Below are 15,241 nucleotides of genomic sequence, written 5' to 3'. Positions count from 1 at the left end.
GCATTCCCTATATCCGCTCTCCCCGGACCCCGCATTCACTATATTCACTCTCCCCGGACCCCTATTCACTATATTCGCTCTCCCCGGACCCAGCATTCACTATATCCGCTCTCCCCGGACCCCGCATTCACTGTATCCGCTCTCCCCGGACCCCGCATTCACTGTATCCGCTCTCCCCGGACCCCGCATTCACTATATCCGCTCTCCCCGGACCCCGCATTCACTGTATCCGCTCTCCCCCGACCCCGCATTCACTGTATCCGCTCTCCCCGGACCCCGCATTCACTGTATCCGCTCTCCCCGGACCCCGCATTCACTATATCCGCTCTCCCCGGACCCCGCATTCACTGTATCCGCTCTCCCCGGACCCCGCATTCACTATATCCGCTCTCCCTGGACCCCTATTCACTATATTCACTCTCCCCGGACCCCGCATTCACTATATCTGCTCTCCCCGGACCCCGCATTCCCTATATCCGCTCTCCCCGGACCCCGCATTCCCTATATCCAGTCTCCCCGGACCCCGCATTCACTATATCCGCTCTCCCCGGACCCCGCATTCCCTATATCCGGTCTCCCCGGACCCCGCATTCACTATATCCGCTCTCCCCGGACCCCGCATTCACTGTATCCGCTCTCCCCGGACCCCGCATTCACTATATCCGCTCTCCCCGGACCCCGCATTCACAATATCCGCTCTCCCCGGACCCCGCATTCACAATATCCGCTCTCCCCGGACCCCGCATTCACAATATCCGCTCTCCCCGGACCCCGCATTCACTATATTCACTCTCCCCGGACCCAGCATTCACTATATCCGCTCTCCCCGGACGCCGCATTCACTATATCCGCTCTCCCCGGACCCCGCATTCACTATATCCGCTCTCCCCGGACCCCGCATTCACTATATCCGCTCTCCCCGGACCCCGCATTCACTATATCCGCTCTCCCCGGACCCCGCATTCACTATATCCGCTCTCCCCGGACCCCGCATTCACTATATCCGCTCTCCCCGGACCCCGCATTCACTGTATCCGCTCTCCCCGGACCCCGCATTCACTATATCCGCTCTCCCCGGACCCCGCATTCACAATATCCGCTCTCCCCGGACCCCGCATTCACAATATCCGCTCTCCCCGGACCCCGCATTCACAATATCCGCTCTCCCCGGACCCCGCATTCACTATATTCACTCTCCCCGGACCCAGCATTCACTATATCCGCTCTCCCCGGACGCCGCATTCACTATATCCGCTCTCCCCGGACCCCGCATTCACTATATCCGCTCTCCCCGGACCCCGCATTCACTATATCCGCTCTCCCCGGACCCCGCATTCACTATATCCGCTCTCCCCGGACCCCGCATTCACTATATCTGGTCTCCCACAGTACACACAACATGGAAATGCAATTATATTAGTAAATATAAACTGCTAAATCCCTTTTCTCATCAGCAGTATATTGCCGTCCTCTGACTTCTATCAGTGTTAAAGCTTGTAGGAGGATTTTGCTTTCTGCTCTAGGAGGATGCAGGACCACTGACCTCTGTCTGGATTGGCCCTGTTCTGATCACATGCACTCTCCCAAAAAAAAAAAACCCTCTTTAGCCATAGACACCAAACTGAGCATGTGCAGAGTGACTCCTAGAGTTCTGTGCTATCAGCAGATGGATTGGGGACACTGGAAGGGGAGGATCAGAGAAGACAGGATCAAACAGCCTTTTTACACAATGCAGAGGATTAACCCCTTAGGTCCCACAGTGAGTATAACCAGCATGCTTTCCTGCATCTACAGACCGATTGTACTGTTGGGGGTTTAGTAACACTTTGAGGCTGAACTCAGATAGAAAGAAATTCATTTTGCAGCCAATCATCACCATTGGGGCGTATTTGCACTCCCTGGTTGCGGTAAAACATGCGCAATAGCTCACGCTGCATGCCTGACTGCATGGAATGGCCCCCCCATGCACTGAGGCACCTTTCTCGCAGCGCACTGCACAGAAAGGGTTCCTGGCCGTTGCACCGCCACACACATGGAATGCATTGCTGTGGATGAATGCCTGCAGGTGGACGTGCATTGAAGTGCAGAGCATGCGCAATATCAGGTGCGTTACTGCGAAGAAGCCTGCTGATAGGAGGAGAGAGCAGAGTGACGCAGGGATGAGCTCATCGCTGTGCTGCTTCTCCCATCACTGTCCAGTCACAGGCTGGGGGCTCCATTTTCACAAGTCATGTGACAGAATCAGTATCAGTCTGGGAACAGCCCACAGATGGGCGTGGCTCTTAAAGTGTATCTACAGTCAAGACTTTTTTTTTTTTTCAATTAGTATTGGATGGAGTAGGGAAAGGTGAAACCCCGTTTCTAGTGATTGTTGTCTTTGCTCTGTTGGTGGGATCTCCTCCCACTTCCTGTTCCGGAGGTGAAACAGGAAGAAACAAAATTGTCACCAAACGAATGTCCATCTTAGTTGTGATTGGAACTGATGTCCCCATTGGAAGATCTCCCCTCTGTTCCTATGACAAGTTCTCTGCCATCAATCATGCTTTCTCTTCTCAACGTGTTGGTATTGTCTTCAGGACTGCTGTCAGTCGCTGCAAGCATTGTGTGAAAGAACATGTCCCCAGCATCCTTTTAGACATGCATGCTCTTTCCTGCTGGCCGCTGGGCGGTGCAGGCTTTAGCTTTGCAATCTGCTGATCAGTCCCTTGGATCATTTTGTAAAGCGCTGAGCTGACTGTTGGCACTATATAAATCCTGAATAATAATCATCGTCGAGCAGCAGATTGCAGAGCTAAGGTCCCCGCAAATAAGAGCATGCACTTCTAAAGGGATGCCAGGGATGTGTTCTCTCAAGTAATACTCCTGAGGAAGGTTCCATTTTTAGGATCCTTGATGGCTCCTTCGATTAAAGTCAATCTTACTATGGAGCCAATCCCAGCAGAAAGGCCCAGCGATCACATGACCAGGGGAAAGGACATCATGTAATCGAACGGTTTTAATGGCAGGTTGATCAGAAGGGGAGAGGGGGCAATGGAGGATATTGAAGGAGTTGCCATTGGGTACGTCAGCTTCCTCCCACACTCCAAGGTACATGCTGGTAGGTTGTACGGTCCTAGTGTGTATGTGGTTAGGGACCTTAGATTGTACGCTCCTTGAGGGGTTAGGGACCTTAGATTGTACGCTCCTTGAGGGGTTAGGGACCTTAGATTGTACACCCCTTGAGGGTTAGGGACCTTAGATTGTACGCTCCTTGAGGGTTAGGGCCCATAGATTGTATGCCCCTTGAGGGTTAGGGACCTTAGATTGTACCCCCCTTGAGGGTTAGGGCCCTTAGATTGTACGCCCCTTGAGGGTTAGGGACCTTAGATTGTACGCCCCTTGAGGGTTAGGGCCCTTAGATTGTACGCCCCTTGAGGGTTAGGGACCTTAGATTGTACCCCCCTTGAGGGTTAGGGCCCTTAGATTGTACGCCCCTTGAGGGTTAGGGACCTTAGATTGTACGCCCCTTGAGGGTTAGGGCCCTTAGATTGTACGCCCCCTCGGGGTTATGGACCTTAGATTGTACGCTCCTTGAGGGGTTAGGGACCTTAGATTGTACACTCCTTGAGGGTTAGGGACCTTAGATCGTACCCCCCTTGAGGGTTAGGGACCTTAGATTGTACGCCCCTTGAGGGTTAGGGACCTTAGATTGTACCCCCCTTGAGGGTTAGGGCCCTTAGATTGTACGCCCCTTGAGGGTTAGGGACCTTAGATTGTACGCCCCTTGAGGGTTAGGGACCTTAGATTGTACGCCCCTTGAGGGTTAGGGCCCTTAGATTGTACGCCCCTTGAGGGTTAGGGACCTTAGATTGTACGCCCCTTGAGGGTTAGGGACCTTAGATTGTACGCCCCTTGAGGGTTAGGGACCTTAGATTGTACGCCCCTTGGGGGTTAGGGAGCTTAGATTGTACGCCCCTTGGGGGTTAGAGAGCCTTAGATTGTACGCCCCTTGGGGGTTAGGGAGCTTAGATTGTACGCCCCTTGGGGGTTAGAGAGCCTTAGATTGTACGCCCCTTGGGGGTTCGGGAGCTTAGATTGTACGCCCCTTGGGGGTTAGAGACCTTAGATTGTACGCTCCTTGAGGGTTAGGGCCCATAGATTGTACGCCCCTTGAGGGTTAGGGACCTTAGATTGTACACTCCTTGAGGGTTAGGGACCTTAGATTGTACGCTCCTTGAGGGTTAGGGCCCATAGATTGTACGCCCCTTGAGGGTTAGGGACCTTAGATTGTACGCCCCTTGAGGGTTAGGGACCTTAGATTGTACGCCCCTTGAGGGTTAGGGACCTTAAATTGTACACCCCTTGGGGGTTAGGGACCTTAGATCGTACGCCCCCTGGGGGTTAGGGACCTTAGATTGTACGCCCCCTGGGGGTTAGGGAGCTTAGATTGTACGCCCCTTGAGGGTTAGGGACCTTAGATTTTACGCCCCTTGAGGGGTAGGGACCTTAGATTGTACGCTTCTCGGGGGCGGGGACTGATGTGATGTACAATATATGTAAAGCGCTGCGTACATTGATGGCGCTATAGAAGGACCTGAAATACTTTTTGTTACATTTTTTTTAACCATATTTTTATTTTGTTATATTCCCTTTTTTATTGTCACATTTTTATTGTTAAGTGTTGTTGCCTGGCGACCACTTCCTGTTATCTCACATATATATTCTTATTATTAGAGCCAAATTTACCCCCCTAACTCCTCCCACAGTCTTTACACGACATAGACAGTAATATAGGGAAACGTGCGGATTGTTCCCGATTGGCGCGCTATTACTTTGTGGAACGTTTCGCCGAATGGTTCACGGAATATCGCCGTTTTTGTGGTGAAATTGGTCCCATAGGAATGAATGGCGCAATGTTCAAAACTAGAGTGTGAGCTGAAAAATCAGGACAACCTTTACACAGTTACTCCGCCCACTCCACCCAGTTACTCCGCCCACTCCACCCAGTTACTCCGCCCACTCCAGTTGTAGACTACTGGTGCAGACATGAACACTTCACACAATATCCCCAGAAATTGGAGCTTTTCTAGTCGTTATTATTGTTACGTGTCATTTGTACATAACTTTGCAATCCTTTGTAGCAGAACCAGAATTGTATCGTTAATGGGAAAAATCAGATATTTCCTTCCAAAGTAACACCAGGGGGCCTATGTTCAAACAGATCATCGAACGTAACCCGTCCGATCGGCTGCAACAAAACCTGCCGTATTCTATCAATTACAATTATCTTCCATGATTGAAGAGCCTTCCACCGCTCCAAATTCCTTCTTTTTGTTTTACACATTGAGGTCATTTCTAAGGTCCCTTTCACACGGGTATTCCGTTGTTTTCATCAGTTTACATCTTTTTTTTTGTCATCAGTTTACATCCGTTTTTTCCCATCAGTTTACATCCGTTGTTTTCATCAGTTTACATCTTTTTTTTTTTGTCATCAGTTTACATCCGTTTTTTCCCATCAGTTTACATCCGTTTTTTCCCATCAGTTTACATCCGTTTTTTCCCATCAGTTTACATCCGTTGTTTTCATCAGTTTGCATCTTTTTTTTTTGTCATCAGTTTACATCCGTTTTTTCCCATCAGTTTACATCCGTTTTTTCCCATCAGTTTACATCCGTTTTTTCCCATCAGTTTACATCCTTTTATCTTTCATCAGTTTACATCCGTTGTTTACATCTGTTTTTTTTTTTTCATCAGTTTACATCCTTTTTTCCCCATCAATTAAAATCCATTTTTTTCATCAGTTTACATCTATTTTTTTTTCAAAAGTTTACATTCGTTTATTTCATCAGTTTATATCCATTTTTTTTATTTTTTTTAAATTTCATCAGTTTATATCCGTTTTTTTTCATCAGTTTATATCCGTTTTTTATTTTTTTCAGTGTACATCTATTTTTTTCAGCAGTTTACATCCATTTATTTTTCATCATTTTACATCCATTTATTTTTCATCAGTTTCATCCGTTTTTTCTCATCAGTTTACATCCGTTGTTTACATCTGTTTTTTATTCATCAATTTAAATCCTTTTATCTTTCATCAGTTTACATCCCTTGTTTACATCTGTTTTTTTTTCATCAGTTTACATCTTTTTTTTTGTCATCAGTTTACATCCGTTTTTTCCCATCAGTTTACATCCGTTGTTTTCATCAGTTTACATCTTTTTTTTTTGTCATCAGTTTACATCCGTTTTTTCCCATCAGTTTACATCCGTTTTTTCCCATCAGTTTACATCCGTTGTTTTCATCAGTTTACATCTTTTTTTTTTGTCATCAGTTTACATCCGTTTTTTCCCATCAGTTTACATCCGTTTTTTCCCATCAGTTTACATCCGTTTTTTCCCATCAGTTTACATCCTTTTATCTTTCATCAGTTTACATCCGTTGTTTACATCTGTTTTTTTTTTTTTCATCAGTTTACATCCTTTTTTTCCCCATCAATTAAAATCCATTTTTTTCATCAGTTTACATCTATTTTTTTTTCAAAAGTTTACATTCGTTTATTTCATCAGTTTATATCCATTTTTTTTTTTAATTTCATCAGTTTATATCCGTTTTTTTTCATCAGTTTATATCCGTTTTTTATTTTTTTCAGTGTACATCTATTTTTTTCAGCAGTTTACATCCATTTATTTTTCATCATTTTACATCCATTTATTTTTCATCAGTTTCATCAGTTGTTTCTCATCAGTTTACATCCGTTGTTTACATCTGTTTTTTATTCATCAATTTAAATCCTTTTATCTTTCATCAGTTTACATCCCTTGTTTACATCTGTTTTTTTTTTCATCAGTTTACATCCTTTTTTTTCCCCATCTATTTAAATCCATTTTTTCATCAGTTTACATCCGGGGGTTTTTTAATCAGTTTACATCTATTTTTTTCAAAAGTTTACATTTGTTTATTTCAACAGTTTATATCCATTTTTTTTTCATCAGTTTATATCCGTTTTTTACATCAGTTTATATCAGTTTTTTTTTTTTTCATCAGTTTACATCCATTTTTTTCATCAGTTTACATCTGTTTTTTTTTCATCAGTTTACATCCATTTTATTTTCATCAGTTTACATCCATTTTTTTTCCCTCAGTTTACATCCGTTTTTTTCATTAGTTTATATCCGTTTTGTTCATCAGTTTACATCCATTTTTTCATCCGTTTTTTTTCACCAGTTTACATCCATTTTTTCATCCGTTTTTTTTCACCAGTTTACATCCATTTTTTTCATCACTTTACATCCATTTTTTTCATCACTTTACATCCATTTTTTTTCATCAGTTTTATTTTCCATCAGTTTACATCCATTTTTTTCAGCAGTTTACATCCATTTTTTAAATCAGTTTATATTTGTTTTTCCGTAGTTTGGCACACACGAAAATGAACTACAGGGGCCTACATGAGATTCGGACCTCTGATGCATGCAAATTTTACTTCTTGAACCTCAGTGAATTTTAATTCGATACCCCGGTACCAATAGCACTGGGCAGGAAGGGGTTAATATGAGGGGTAATCAAAGGGTTACCTGTGTGCTGGGAGTGTGTTACAAGGGGGCGGGGTCTGTGTGCTTCACTGTACTCACACTGCTCTGGATGGCTGTGCTGTGCTGTGTGCCTGAGCTGACAGGGAGGAGGACTGTTAGTAAACAAAACATTTCTCTCCCCGTCGGGGATGATCATCCATTTACATCTGATAGTCCATAGAAATACATGGGGGTACATATTTCATCCATAAACGGACAGATGACAAACGAACATCCGGAACGTCCGGGTGAAAGAGGCCCAAAGAAAGGGCCAGTTTATTGTCCTTCAGACTTTAGGGGGACCGGACTGTGCCCGGAGGGAGTAAACAATAGCCACATCTTTGATATTGGTGGAGAAATAGTTGGTGTCAGTGGAAGGAATAGTTCCCCATTGTTGGTGTCAGTGGAGGGAATAGTACCCCATTGTTGGTGTCAGTGGAAGGAATAGTACCCCATTGTTGGTGTCAATGGAGGGAATAGTACCCCATACATGGTGTCAGTGGAGGGAATAGTACCCCATACATGGTGTCAGTGGAGGGAATAGTACCCCATTGTTGGTGTCAGTGGAGGGAATAGTACCCCATACATGGTGTCAGTGGAGGGAATAGTTCCCCATTGTTGGTGTCAATGGAGGGAATAGTACCCCATACATGGTGTCAGTGGAGGGAATAGTACCCCATTGTTGGTGTCAGTGGAGGGAATAGTACCCCATTGTTGGTGTCAGTGGAGGGAATAGTACCCCATTGTTGGTGTCAGTGGAGGGAATAGTACCCCATTGTTGGTGTCAGTGGAGGGAATAGTACCCCATACATGGTGTCAGTGGAAGGAATAGTGCCCCATTGTTGGTGTCAGTGGAAGGAATAGTACCCCATTGTTGGTGTCAGTGGAAGGAATAGTACCCCATTGTTGGTGTCAGTGGAGGGAATAGTACCCCATTGTTGGTGTCAGTGGAGGGAATAGTACCCCATAGATGGTGTCAGTGGCAAGAATAATGCCTCAAGGGCCAGATAAAGGCAAGCAAAGGGCCCCAGTTTGGAGACCCCTGGTCTATATCATGGAGTACAGCAAGTCCCGTTGCAGCTGAGCGGAGGAGTGTCACATTCGTTTAGCAAACCGGTTATACATCCACCCCCTAGTTGTTCATTGGCTCCACCTCCTACACACCTCCCGGTACCGCCCCTTTTAGAGAATACATATCAAATTGTTGTGCTAAGTAATTTGTTAAAGATAAAGGAATAAAATAGATCCCCTTCAGCCAGCAGCAATACACCCTGGAAACAGTAGATCCCCCACCAACAATAGATCCCCCACCAATAGACCCCTGGAAACAATAGATCCCCCACCAACAATAGACCCCTGGGAACAATAGACCCCCCAGCAACAATAGCCCCCTGGAAACAATATATCCCCCACCAACAAAAGACCCCTGGAAACAATAGACCCCCAGCAACAAAAGACCCCAGCAACAATAGACCCCTGGAAACAACAGATATCCCAATCAACGATAGATCCTCCAGCAACAATAAACGCCCAAAAACAATAGATCCCTCAGCAACAATAGATCCCCGGAAACAATAGATCCCCCCAGCAACACTCGACCCCTGGAAACAATAGATCCCCCACCAACAATAGATCCCCCAGCATCAATAGACCTTCAAGCACACTCCAGAACCCCTTGCCATTTTATACATCCAGTGCTGGAGGTACCGCAACTATGCTCCCCCACTCTCCACCACGTTCCCCCACTCTCCCCCACATTCCCCCACGCTCCCCCACATTCCCCCACACTCCCATACGCTCCCCCACATTCCCCCACACTCCCATACGCTCCCCCACATTCCCCCACACTCCCATACGCTCCCCCACATTCCCCCACACTCCCATACGCTCCCCCACATTCCCCCACGCTCCCCCACATTCCCCCACACTCCCATACGCTCCCCCACATTCCCCCACTCTCCACCACGTTCCCCCACTCTCCCCCACATTCCCCCACACTCCCATACGCTCCCCCACATTCCCCCACATTCCCCCACACTCCCATACGCTCCCCCACATTCCCCCACGCTCCCCCAGATTCCCCCAGATTCCCCCACGCTCCCCCACATTCCCCCACACTCCCATACGCTCCCCCACATTCCCCCACATTCCCCCACGCTCCCCCACATTCCCCCACACTCCCATACGCTCCCCCACATTCCCCCACTCTCCACCACGTTCCCCCACTCTCCCCCACATTCCCCCACGCTCCCCCACATTCCCCCACACTCCCATACGCTCCCCCACATTCCCCCACATTCCCCCACTCTCCCCCACATTCCCCCACGCTCCCCCACATTCCCCCACACTCCCATACGCTCCCCCACATTCCCCCACACTCCTATACGCTCCCCCACATTCCCCCACACTCCCATACGCTCCCCCACATTCCCCCACGCTCCCATACGCTCCCCATGAAACCAAGCCCTGACTGGAGCCTATAATGACTCTGTCGGAGTAACTTCTTGTAGGTAGGTGCAGTAAGCGATGTTGCCGCTAGGTGGCTCTGTACCAGAAGAGTGTCATCAGGTGTTGGGCCCCTTTTATGTAGAGCCCTCCTGTAGTGATGTCATGGGTAAGTCCATGCCATATGTAAGCCAGGTTGGGGGGAGCCCAGCAAGCAGACTGGACTTGGGAGCCAAACACCCCCCACTAGCACAGATGGAACCAGCAGGGGGTGTCGGGTGTGAACTTCCTGGCCCTTATGGAGGTGGGGACTAGGGAAATGGCAAAAGCCCTTGTAGGCCAGGCCACGTGTTCCCTGTTCTCCTTGGAGGGTCCCCAGAGAGCTGTACCTAAGGAGGAAGTGACTCCAGAGAGTGGCCCTGTGAGTACTACGGTAATGACCCCGGGTTAAGGATGAGTGTTCGGGGGAGATGATCTCCAGGCTCCCCCCCCGCCATTTTTTTTTTCTACACCCCTACCTACCTTTATGGGGGTTTTGAGCATTTCAGATACTCACCCGCCCAGAGGATCCAGTGGTGTCCTCCAGAGACTTCTCAGAATTCTGCCCAGCACCGCCATCTTCTTACATGGTGTCTTCACGAGGCCTCCCAGCTCTTCTGGGTTCAGTCGCTGGGCCCCGTGATGATGCGCTGCTAGGCCCATCCCCCCCTCTTTTCTCTGTGCCTCCTACGTATCCCAAGAGGCACTGAGAAGAGAGGAATGACAAGCACAAAGGTAGGGCCAGAGGGGTGGGGTTGATAGGCACAGAGGGGTGGGGTTGACAGGCACAGAGGGGTGGAGTTGACAGGCACAGAGGGGTGGGGTTGACAGGCACAGAGGGGTGGGGTTGACAGGCACAGAGGAGTGGGGTTGATAGGCACAGAGGGGTGGGGTTGACAGGCACAGAGGGGTGAGGTTGACAGGCACAGAGGAGTGGGGTTGATAGGCACAGAGGGGTGGAGTTGACAGGCACAGAGGAGTGGGGTTGATAGGCACAGAGGGGTGGGGTTGACAGGCACAGAGGGGTGAGGTTGACAGGCACAGAGGAGTGGGGTTGATAGGCACAGAGGGGTGGGGTTGACAGGCACAGAGGAGTGGGGTTGATAGGCACAGAGGGGTGGAGTTGACAGGCACAGAGGGGTGGGGTTGACAGGCACAGAGGAGTGGGGTTGATAGGCACAGAGGGGTGGGGTTGACAGGCACAGAGGGGTGAGGTTGACAGGCACAGAGGGGTAGAGTTGACAGGCAAAGAGGGGTGGGGTTGACAGGCCCAGAGGGGTGGGGTTGACCGGCACAGAGGAGTGGGGTTGACAGGCACAGAGGGGTGGGGTTGACAGGCACAGAGGGGTGGGGTTGACAGGCCCAGAGGGGTGGGGTTGACAGGCACAGAGGGGTGGGGTTGACAGGCACAGAGGGGTGGGGTTGATAGGCCCAGAGGGGTGGGGTTGACAGGCACAGAGGGGTGGGGTTGACAGGCACAGAGGGGTGGGGTTGACAGGCCCAGAGGGGTGGAGTTGACAGGCCCAGAGGGGTGGGGTTGACAGGCACAGAGGAGTGGGGTTGACAGGCACAGAGGAGTGGGGTTGACAGGCACAGAGGGGTGGGGTTGACAGGCCCAGAGGGGTGGGGTTGACAGGCACAGTGGAGTGGGGTTGACAGGCACAGAGGGGTGGGGTTGACAGACCCAGAGGGGTGGGGTTGACAGGCACAGAGGGGTGGGGTTGACAGGCACAGAGGGGTGGGGTTGACAGACCCAGAGGGGTGGGGTTGACAGGCACAGAGGGGTGGGGTTGACAGGCACAGAGGGGTGGGGTTGACAGGCACAAAGGGGTGGGGTTGACAGGCACAGAGGGATGGGGTTGAACATTTTTCTAGAGGAAAAAAAAAAGTGCCGTTCAATGTAAATAAGGTGAGGAAAGGAGCACACTTGCCTATGAGGGTGGAGATCCGCTTTAAAGTGCTGCAATGCTTTCACATGTGACTGCTGTGGACTGTCCACTTAATGCGAGTGACAAGGTAGCGTCTTGTGATGTGACTGCTGTGCCATGTATAGAGTTCGATCAGTAAAGTGCAGCAACTCTATTCATGTGTGGACATTCCTTCCATGGGACATAAAGGTCAAAGGTCGGGAATGTGGTGTGGAGGCCTCTGGTATGGAGTGGCGCCCAATATGGTGGAGGGTTACAGCCTCAGCAGGAGGGGCGGTGTTCTAGCAGGACAGAAGTGGGGGTAGGGACAAAACTAGCCAATCAAAGCCCCCCTTACACTCTAGACAGTGGAAGTGTCAGTGGTGTATTAGCGGTCTGGGGGTTGAGCGTTGTTTTTTCCGATCCATAGGATTTGTTTAACCAGGTAAATGCCGACATGGTTGCCGTCACAATGTGAGGGTCGGGTGTGCTTTATATATTAAACATTTGTGCAAACAGAGAGCATGAGATTGGATCATTCGCATTACTGAGCAGAGAATATTGTGGAATCCTTGTGGTTGGAGATGGAGGAAGTGGAGGTGTGTGGCAACATCTGACCATGGTTTCCAATTGGGCTCGGTCTGACCTCAACCGTCAACATGGAGGGTGAGCAGATTGTGATCAGGGAACAGTGTGTTGGGGTTTTGTGCACAGAGGAGTCTCAATCCAGTATTGGGATACGAAGATTTGTATCCCATCCCTTTTTTTTCTCATTTGATTCACTTTGGGACTCACATTTGTAAGCAGGTGCCTCCAAAGGGTTAACGTTTTTCTGCTGTGCGGACTCTGATGCTCTGAAGCTATCTGTGTCAACTGCGTGGTTTGTTCAACTAAACCATCACAACATCGATGTACAATAACCCGTTCAATGTAGACGTACACACTGTGTCCTCAGGTTGACCTGCTAGGTTGGTGGATCTGTTAAGGCAGGAATCCTGATGTAAGGGGGCATTCTGATGAGGATCCTGATGTAAGGGGGCATTCTGATGAGTATCCTGATGTAAGGGGGTATTCTAATGAGTATCCTGATGTAAGGGGGCACTCTGATGAGTATCCTGATGTAAGGGGGCATTCTGATGAGTATCCTGATGTAAGGGGGCACTCTGATGAGTATCCTGATGAAAGGGGGCATTCTGATGAGTATCCTGATGTATGGGGGCACTCTGATGAGTATCCTGATGAAAGGGGGCACTCTGATGAGTATCCTGATGTATGGGGGCACTCTGATGAGTATCCTGATGTAAGGGGGCATTCTGATGAGTATCCTGATGTAAGGGGGCACTCTGATGAGGACCCTGATGTAAGGGGACATTCTGATGAGTATCCTGATGTAAGGGGGCACTCTGATGAGGACCCTGATGTAAGGGGGCATTCTGATGAGTATCCTGATGTAAGGGGGCACTCTGATGAGGACCCTGATGTAAGGGGACATTCTGATGAGTATCATGATGTAAGGGGGCACTCTGATGAGTATCCTGATGTAAGGGGGCACTCTGATGAGTATCCTGATGTAAGGGGGCACTCTGATGTGTATCCTGATGTAAGGGGGCATTCTGATGAGTATCCTAATGTAAGGGGGCACTCTGATGAGTATCCTGATGTAAGGGGACATTCTGATGAGTATCCTGATGTAAGGGGGCACTCTGATGAGTATCCTGATGTAAGGGGGCATTCTGATGAGTATCCTAATGTAAGGGGGCACTCTGATGAGTATCCTGATGTAAGGGGGCACTCTGATGAGGACCCTGATGTAAGGGGACATTCTGATGAGTATCATGATGTAAGGGGGCACTCTGATGAGTATCCTGATGTAAGGGGGCACTCTGATGAGTATCCTGATGTAAGGGGGCACTCTGATGTGTATCCTGATGTAAGGGGGCATTCTGATGAGTATCCTAATGTAAGGGGGCACTCTGATGAGTATCCTGATGTAAGGGGACATTCTGATGAGTATCCTGATGTAAGGGGGCACTCTGATGAGTATCCTGATGTAAGGGGGCATTCTGATGAGTATCCTAATGTAAGGGGGCACTCTGATGAGTATCCTGATGTAAGGGGGCACTCTGATGAGTATCCTGATGTAAGGGGACATTCTAATGAGTATCCTGATGTAAGGGGGCATTCTGATGAGTATCCTGATGTAAGGGGGCACTCTGATGAGTATCCTGATGTAAGGGGGCATTCTGATGAGTATCCTGATGTAAGGGGGCACTCTGATGAGGACCCTGATGTAAGGGGACATTCTGATGAGTATCCTGATGTAAGGGGGCACTCTGATGAGGACCCTGATGTAAGGGGGCATTCTGATGAGTATCCTGATGTAAGGGGGCACTCTGATGAGGACCCTGATGTAAGGGGACATTCTGATGAGTATCATGATGTAAGGGGGCACTCTGATGAGTATCCTGATGTAAGGGGGCACTCTGATGAGTATCCTGATGTAAGGGGACATTCTGATGAGTATCCTGATGTAAGGGGGCACTCTGATGAGTATCCTGATGTAAGGGGGCACTCTGATGAGTATCCTGATGTAAGGGGACATTCTAATGAGTATCCTGATGTAAGGGGACATTCTGATGAGTATCCTGATGTAAGGGGGCACTCTGATGAATATCCTGATGTAAGGGGGCATTCTGATGAGGACCCTTATGTAAGGGGGCACTTTTATGAGTATTCTGATGTAAGGGGGCATTCTGATGAGGACCCTTATGTAAGGGGGCACTCTGATGAGTATCCTGATGTAAGGGGGCACTCTGATGAGTATCCTGATGTAAGGGGACATTCTGATGAGTATCCTGATGTAAGGGGGCACTCTGATGAGTATCCTGATGTAAGGGGGCATTCTGATGAGTATCCTAATGTAAGGGGGCACTCTGATGAGTATCCTGATGTAAGGGGGCACTCTGATGAGTATCCTGATGTAAGGGGGCACTCTGATGAGTATCCTGATGTAAGGGGGCACTCTGATGAGTATCCTGATGTAAGGGGACATTCTAATGAGTATCCTGATGTAAGGGGACATTCTGATGAGTATCCTGATGTAAGGGGGCACTCTGATGAATATCCTGATGTAAGGGGGCATTCTGATGAGGACCCTTATGTAAGGGGGCACTTTTATGAGTATTCTGATGTAAGGGGGCATTCTTATGAGGACCCTTATGTAAGGGGGCACTCTGATGAGTATCCTGATGTAAGGGGGCACTCTGATGAATATCCTGATGTAAGGGGGCATTCTGATGA

At 48.8% G+C, this 15,241-nt stretch overlaps 1 protein-coding gene across 1 annotated transcript in view; it reads right to left on the bottom strand.

The window, feature by feature from the left end:
• The window catches only part of LOC149440236 (uncharacterized), a 52,744-nt gene that overhangs the window by 19,202 nt on the left and 18,301 nt on the right, over positions 1-15,241 (bottom strand). The gene's annotated exons all lie outside the window — the stretch shown is intronic.

Source organism: Staurois parvus, unplaced genomic scaffold (genome assembly GCF_062004578.1).
Source record: "Staurois parvus isolate SC_StPar_1 unplaced genomic scaffold, SC_StPar_1.0 ptg001108l, whole genome shotgun sequence".
NCBI lineage: Eukaryota > Metazoa > Chordata > Amphibia > Anura > Ranidae > Staurois > Staurois parvus.
This window is presented reverse-complemented; position numbering and strand designations above follow the sequence as displayed.